We start from the raw sequence: 7,641 nt of genomic DNA on the forward strand, positions 1-7,641 counted from the left end.
GGATCAGCCAATTCCAGTTTCCAACAATGGCGGCCGCTACTAAGTTTTAATATTAATGTTATTAATCTTCCTGGGTCACAAAATAAACTTTTAACATATTTTCAGGCGAGAATATAGCTGTGTAAACTTAAAATATCTGCTTGGTTTATCAAGACATCGCATATTTGCAAAAGTGCTTTGACATTTTCGGAGACGTCTGTTACCCACCAGCTCGATAGCTAGCCGGGGGGTTCAATGGTCACTCGAGCCAGCGAGAACAGCAAACTCCCCCCTTCATCGTTTTCAGACCTCCGCGGTCTTTCGCTACTCAGGTTAAACATGATATATAAGTCATGATGCTGCTCTGTCCCAGTGTTTCCCCACAGTGCGAACAGCTGAGCGGATTATGAAGCAGATACGTGAGCAAAGCTGTATCTGCATGACAGAACAAGCCACTACTGCCACGCACATTTTTAAATACAAGCAAGCATGCTTCAGAGCTTTTTCAGAAAGTTCTGGTGCTGCTAAAACAAAGCGGCCAGTTACAGGCTGGGAGAAAGCTTTCAGTGAGCTCTCCGGGATGATGAGGGGCTGCAGTGAAGATCAATGGGGAGACGCGGATGGATGCAACAGCTGTTTTTTAAGAGTTTTAAAACACGACTGTTGGGAATGATCTGCCCAATATTCATAGAATCTCAAAGACATACTGGATTTAAGTTTGTTTACCTGTTTTATGTGTTAGCCGTCTATTTTCTTTTCCCCCAAGGCAGGAAAGTAGTTTGCAAAGACCACGACTGTAATTATTTATTCTAAAGGCCACTTTGGGCCGTAGCCACCGGGAAATCTCAGTGTTCCAATTACCAGTCATGCATGCTGACTGATAAAAAAGCGCACCACAAACACATTTCATTGCAACTTGCCTGCAGTTGTCTAGACTGTTAACAGACAGCAACAGATTCAAAGTTTCATTTCAAGTAATGGCGCATTACACAGACGCAAGCAATACATGTAAAGTGTAATATCTCATCACTTAAAAGATTACCATTTGCATGCGCTATTATATACAGGCTGGGCCATTTATATGGGTACACCGTAATAAAATGGGAATGGTTGGTGATATTAAAGTCCTGTTTGTGGCACATTAGTATATGTGAGGGGGCAAACTCCCCAAGATGGGTGGTGACCATGGTGGCCATTTAGAAGTCGGCCATATTGGATACAACTTTTGTTTTTTCAATAGGAAGAGGGCCATGTGACACATGAAACTTATTGGTAATGTCACAAGAAAAACAAAAACTTGGTTCTATGGTAGGTCTTAATGGGTTAAATTATCATTAACCCTTTAAGACCTACCACAGAACCAAGTCCGCCAGAGCTTATATTATATTTTTACATGCTGTAGTGCCATTTTTGGGAGCATTTCAAGTTGCTATACATCAATACAGCCTAAATTTTAATAATATGTATGCATTAAGTGCATAGTAATTACATAAATTGCAAAAAAGTGCAATAAACTACCAAAAAATTGAAAATCGTTTTTGTTTTTTTTAACATATATTTCTAGTTAGAGGAATTTAAGAGGCTTATCTCTCAAAACTGTAAATACAAAAAAGTTGCACAAAATAGTTTCCCACCACAGGACATTTATTTTGAGTGTCTTCATAGTTTTATTTTTGAAATACACCAATTTTTATATACTGCAGGAAAAACGAAAATAAATATTATAATGCAAATTTGCAAAAAAAGCAGCATATGCATCAAAATAAACTATTTCCAGCAGTACAATATTACTCCTAAGCATCCCAGAAACAACACAGAAAGTCATAAAGTCAAACATAACTTTTAAAAACACCAGTATAAGCTCATGAGGTCTTGATGGTAAAAAACTACATTTCCGCGAAAATGACGTCACTTCCGGTTTCGGGCAGGTCATGGCGGACATGCGATAGTTCGTGCTGATGGACATAGGAAGTGTTATGAACAGCTGATCGGATCGGCAAAGCGTGTTTCTCGAATATTGTGTTTTTGTTGCTGCAAGTGGTTTTTATGCAGTTTTTGCAAAGCTTTATGTGGAAGGAAACTGTGACCTAGGACAAGCTGATGGCATAAGATGTAAGTACAACTCCTCCGGTTTCATATGTAAAAAATATTATTGCGCTAGCTTACGTGGTTGCAGTAAATGTGTAGAAAAAAGCCCCTATTATTTGAATATTTAAAATGAGGGATCTTTTTAAAGATGCTAAATTTGGATTTAAAGATATTTTCTGTAATTAGCTAATCAAAAATATAACTTTCACACTTCTACACAGCAAAAATGCCAGTGTTGATTTTTCAGTGTTAGTAGATTTCAACAGAGTTCCGAGTTAGTTCAACACTTAATCGAGTTAAAATAACACATCGGGAGTTGATTCCTGAAAAGTGTAAGTGTAGATTTTAGTCGTTACTGCATTTTAACACTGTGGGTGTTAAATTAGACCACACCTTCATTTCCTGTGGAGCTTCGCATTCCAGAATCTTCGGTCGCCATTTTTTCTTGCTGATGCGGTAAGTTTTATTCGGTTAAATATTAAGTTTTAGATTGATGTTAGAACAAGTAACATGATAACTAGTAAAAGAAATAGTATTTATATCAAAATACATCATCTTTAAGTGTCATATTTGAATTTTAACTGTTTTTGTTAAGCTGGGCTACTGCTAGCTAGAACTCTGCAAAGTACCAGTTTCTTTCCTAATATTCATTTAGCATAATCTGGCTATTGGCAGACTGTAGTGAATATTACATGTTAATATATTTCACAGTTTTTATTAAATGCCTTTTATTTATTTTCGAATTAAACTGCCAAATCCTTAGGGTCAGTGGTCTCAAACTCGCGGCCCAGAGGCCACTCGTGGCCCAAAGGCCACTTGCGGCCCACGTCAGGTGAGGTGAAGAAGTATAATGCAATTTGGCCCTTAAAGTGACTTTTTTTTGTCATTAGCCAAAAATGATTTAATATAAAGGCAATAAGGGCAGAGTGTTACCGGCCCTCATGGGCAGTGTAGTCCGTGCTGCGGGGAGAACGTGTGGAACTGCCCCTCCCGTTGTGTGTTTGAGCGCGAGAGAGGGAGAAATAAGAGCTGTTACCGATGAGAAATGGAAGAAGAGAGCATGTAAATATAATAATAACCACTGCCGCCAAAATGAGTGCCTGGTTGTAAGAAAGCTGTTAAGACTCGACTGTACACTGTGTTCGCTGACAGTAAAGCTACAAGCCCGACAACCCAGCGTATTGGCCAGAGGTGTCATTACCACGGTTCAGAGCCGCGGACCTGGCCGAGGTAACAAGAGAGTACAAACATGTGGAGGGATTGGCTTTGTTAGTTCAGTGAGAGTCAAAAACTAATGTGTACACTTATTTCTGCATTTTTATTTTGTTAAATATGAACAAAATTACAGCAGAAGTGCTGCAAAGTGTCTGACCAGAAAGAGAGGACCATTGTGCTAATTTGGTAGTTCAATTAAAGGCATCGGTTAGTTAAGAGTGAGAGGGGGGGATGCGTTCATATTTGCAGTTTTGTCTTGTTATACAATATTTGAAATTTAAAAACGAACAAACCAAACGCTACATTGTCAGGAATATTTGTGGGTGTTTTCTTTGTGGTTTCTTTCTTTCTTTCTTTTTTACTTCTTGAACACTGAAGTAGCCCTCCAATAAGATGACAGCTCATTTAAGTTTGAGACCCTGCCTTAGGTGAACTAGGATGCTTAAGGGTAACCTGAGAGTATTTTTACACTATAATGGCCCCTACATCTTGTAAATTGTGGGAATTTCATTATAGTGCGCATTTCTGTAGCCAGTAGGTATTTTTCTTTTTTTTTTTCTTTTTTTTAGATTTCCTTTTTTTGTGGTAAATTAAGCATTTTCTAGTCTAAAAATGAATAACATGGTTATATTAGGGTTTGTTAGAGAGTGGGGAGGGTTTTTATGGCTTAAAATATATAAAAAATAATAAAATAGAAATATGGTTTCTACTAACCCCTGTGATAGTTGAGAGAATACTGTATTGCAGTCATGTTACACAGCTTGTACTACTTAAAAAATGGATCAAGGATGTTTTTCTTAACAAAATTAATTTTAACTCAGTCTAAAGGGACTAGACATGCTAGATATTTTGCAAAGAAATGGTGTTATATGCTGGACCTTGTTCTACTCTTGGAAGGTGGTGATATGCTGGTTCCCGAGAAGAGATGAAGTAATCAAAGTCAGCTTTTCAAGACAGCCCCAAGACTCTTCGCAACTTGTGTTCAAATGTGAGGCCGTTGTCAGGTGATAAATGCAAGGAAGAGGCACTCAACTGACATGAAACATGTCAAAGACAACGTGAAGGTGACATTTCAACATAGGCAAAAAGTGGTTCAAGAACCTGCCATAGCTTCTACTGTCCTGGACCTTTTCCCAAGATTTCTGGATACACCTGGCTTGGTAAGGCATAAAATAATTTAATGACTGCTTTGTGGTTCCTTTGTTTGTTTTCTTGTTAATGTGTTGTTTCTGTTGTTACACTTTGTGTTTAAGATTGACCAAGACTTCACAATGCTGTTTTTTGGGGAGGAAGTGTCTGGTTGCAAAGTGGCCAACATTCTTCAAGCCAAGGATCATCAAAGATTGCAAAAATCTGTCTCAGAGTACAGAATTGGATGAGCTGCTCATTTCTGCACAGCGTTACTCTGACGAGGCTGGTAAGTGTAAGTTGGAAATGGTAGATTTTGCATGCCTTTACAGCATTTGCTTAATTCCCACAACACAATATATCACTCATTTCTGTATGGTATGAAAACAAGCTTACAAACATGTTAAACCTGAAATGACATTTAATGTAGTTTGAACACAAAAAAAGTTACATAATCTTACTATTGTTATGACTCGATATCTACTTCACTTGGTGGCCAGAAGATTTTAAGTCTCTAGAAATGAATTTTTATACCAAGGCGCTGGAAAACTGCCTTATTAGAAAAATTATCAGGTGTCTAAAATGTCATCATGGTATTACATAACGTGGAAAAATGGCTGCTGTGGTCCTTTAAATGACAGTAATTGTGATGATCTTAATTTCTATTCTGTAGTTTGGGACTGCGAGGCGGCTGCCATCTTTTGCTGCTTCACTTGTTACCTCCAACATCTAAGGGAAGGACGTCTTCAAAGATTAGCACATCAGATGCTGCTCACCACCTAATGAAATTCATCAAGGTATGCTTTTTAGAATTGTATATTTCTCTTTTGATGAGAACAGATGCAAATTATCAACGGCTGATATTTTAAGATGGCAAGGTGATCCAACCTGCAGCAGATGTATCTATCCCAGACAGGCTTGGTGTTGCAGGACTGACATGTCATTGTTTCTATTAAAACTAAATGTACACATTGAAACAAAAATAATTGTGCGCGCGGAGTGAAACATTTTAATATTGTCATAATTTCAAACAGCAATGCCTCAACATCAGATTATCAATTTTGTTTAATGTGAATCACTTGGTTTCTTTCTCTCCCTCAGGTGGGAGGTAGCACAGAGGCTTTTCTTAAGGCTGGCCCCACTCAGCCATTCGTCCTGTGGGTTGGAGAAAGAAAGAACATCATCCAAAGTTTCTACCCAAAGTTTCTACATTGTCCTAGATCAAAAGGTCATTCCCTGTGTGACACAGATGGGAGATGCAGGTTTTGACAAGGCAAAACTTTTCAAGGCACATTTTTTAATTTGCCGTGTCCTTTGATAAGGCATTGGACAACTTCTACACATTCATCCAGACCATCAAGTGTATGGCATTGATGTTGGCAGCGTGAAGGACAGTCCTCGGGTCAATGAAACAAGAGGAAGTCTTCACTGTACGGTTTAAAGATATCCACTATTCAGCACTTTGACTGGAAATGTTCATCTGTTACATTTGCAAGATACACCACACAAGTTGCTCAGTGTTATTTAGACATTTGAAGTTCCAGCATGGTTTGTACCCAGGAAAGTTTTTACGTTTGACCTGTGGAGAGCCTGGATGTTCATTTATCTTTCACACGTACTCTGGTTACAAGCGGCACTTATTCCGAGCACATGGAGACTGCGTTCACTCTGAGGTCATCAACAATTTTGAGCCTGTACCTAACGATGGAACCTCTGTTTCACAGCCTGTAAATGTGGCTCATCCCATGACAATAACTACACCGGTTCCAGTTGAAAAAAGGCAAATACTGAACATGTGCAGCTCTGTTATTGCTCAAGTACAATCATCAGGAGTTCCTGAAAGTACTGTGCAGTGTTTAGTTGGTTCATTGGAGGAACTGGTTAATGACATCCATGCACATGCAAAAAAATCTGTTGTCGACTGTTTGTCAACTGATACATCAAGAGAAACCTTAGAAAAAGTTGAGGATTGCTTTGATCAGCTTGAAAATCCATTTTCATGTCTTAACACAGAATCTAAAAGGATAAGATATTTTGAGCAAAAATGGAAAATAGTTGAACCCATAGAGCATGTTCTTGGTGTGCGTTTTGATGTACGCAAAGATAGAACAACAGGGACATACAGGCAAGTTCCTGTCAATGATAAATTCATGTACGTTCCTATCATGGGATCCCTTTCATCTATGTTTCGAAACAGTGAACTTTGTAGCAGTTTCCAGAAAAAAAAACTAAACAAGTTGGTTTGTTCTGGTGTTGAAAATGAGATGCCTTTGTTCAGTAAGATTGTCAGTATAATTGTTAGAGATTTCAATGCTTATCTTCTAACTTGTAAGGTCTCAACAGTATATTTCAATGATCACTTAAATGCATTTGTTATTGAGGATGGATTAGATGTCTTTGCACTGATCTCTGTAGATGATCTGGTGTACTATAGACCTTATGATAGGCAATTTTCAAATGGCACTGATGACAAAATGTACATTGTCCCATACTGTAATTTTGTATGACTTGTTTACTTGTGGTGTATCTGAATACAAAGTATTTTGGAACGTTAATGTCTTGTATTTCTTTGTAATGGGTAGATGTTGGGGGTTAATTGTAGCAGTAGAGATATCAGAGATTAATGGGAGTTTATTGTAATCTGGTGGTATTAATGATTTGACTGACACTAGTGTTAGTGTTAGAAAATTAACACTATTCAGAGTTGAATTTATTAACACCAGGGCTAGTGTAAAGTACCACCAACACTATTCGGTGTTGATTTTTAACACTTAACACCAGTGTAGAATATTTTTGACACTGGGCAGTGTTACTCAGTGTTAATTTTTAACTCTGTGCAGTGTTAAAATAACACTAGCTCGTTGTTAAAAATATAACACTTCGAAAAGTGTTAATTTAACACTCAAAAGAGTGGACACATATAGACACTTTTCTAGTGTTAAATTTAACACTCACAGTGTCAATTTAACACTGGCGATTTTGCTGTGTAGTGTGTGATCAGCAAGCTTTATTGTACTCCAGTAGTCAGAAAAAAGAAAATGAGTCTGACTGGTCTTAGGTCCAAGTGCAGTGTTTAGGTCCAAGTGCAGGGTCGTAACACACTGCAATCTCACAGCAACTAAGTTCAAACCTCTTAGTTGGAGTTGTGGGGAGTATGGTGGTCTGTCTAGACCAGGGGTATCAAATGTGCGGCCCGCAGGCCACATTTGACCTGTGATACAATTGGTTATT

General features: G+C 38.2%; 1 long non-coding RNA gene across 1 annotated transcript; it reads left to right on the forward strand.

Annotated features, from left to right (window-relative positions):
- The first annotated feature begins 4,575 nt into the window (after nt 1-4,575).
- On the forward strand, nt 4,576-6,645 carry LOC120739356. Its single transcript, XR_005697183.1, has 3 exons — nt 4,576-4,699; nt 5,084-5,207; nt 5,512-6,645. It is a non-coding gene; the product is annotated as an uncharacterized LOC120739356 (long non-coding RNA).
- Nucleotides 6,646-7,641: the final 996 nt, after the last annotated feature.

Source organism: Simochromis diagramma, unplaced genomic scaffold (genome assembly GCF_900408965.1).
Source record: "Simochromis diagramma unplaced genomic scaffold, fSimDia1.1 OVJJ01000321.1, whole genome shotgun sequence".
In the NCBI taxonomy this organism is placed as follows: domain Eukaryota; kingdom Metazoa; phylum Chordata; class Actinopteri; order Cichliformes; family Cichlidae; genus Simochromis; species Simochromis diagramma.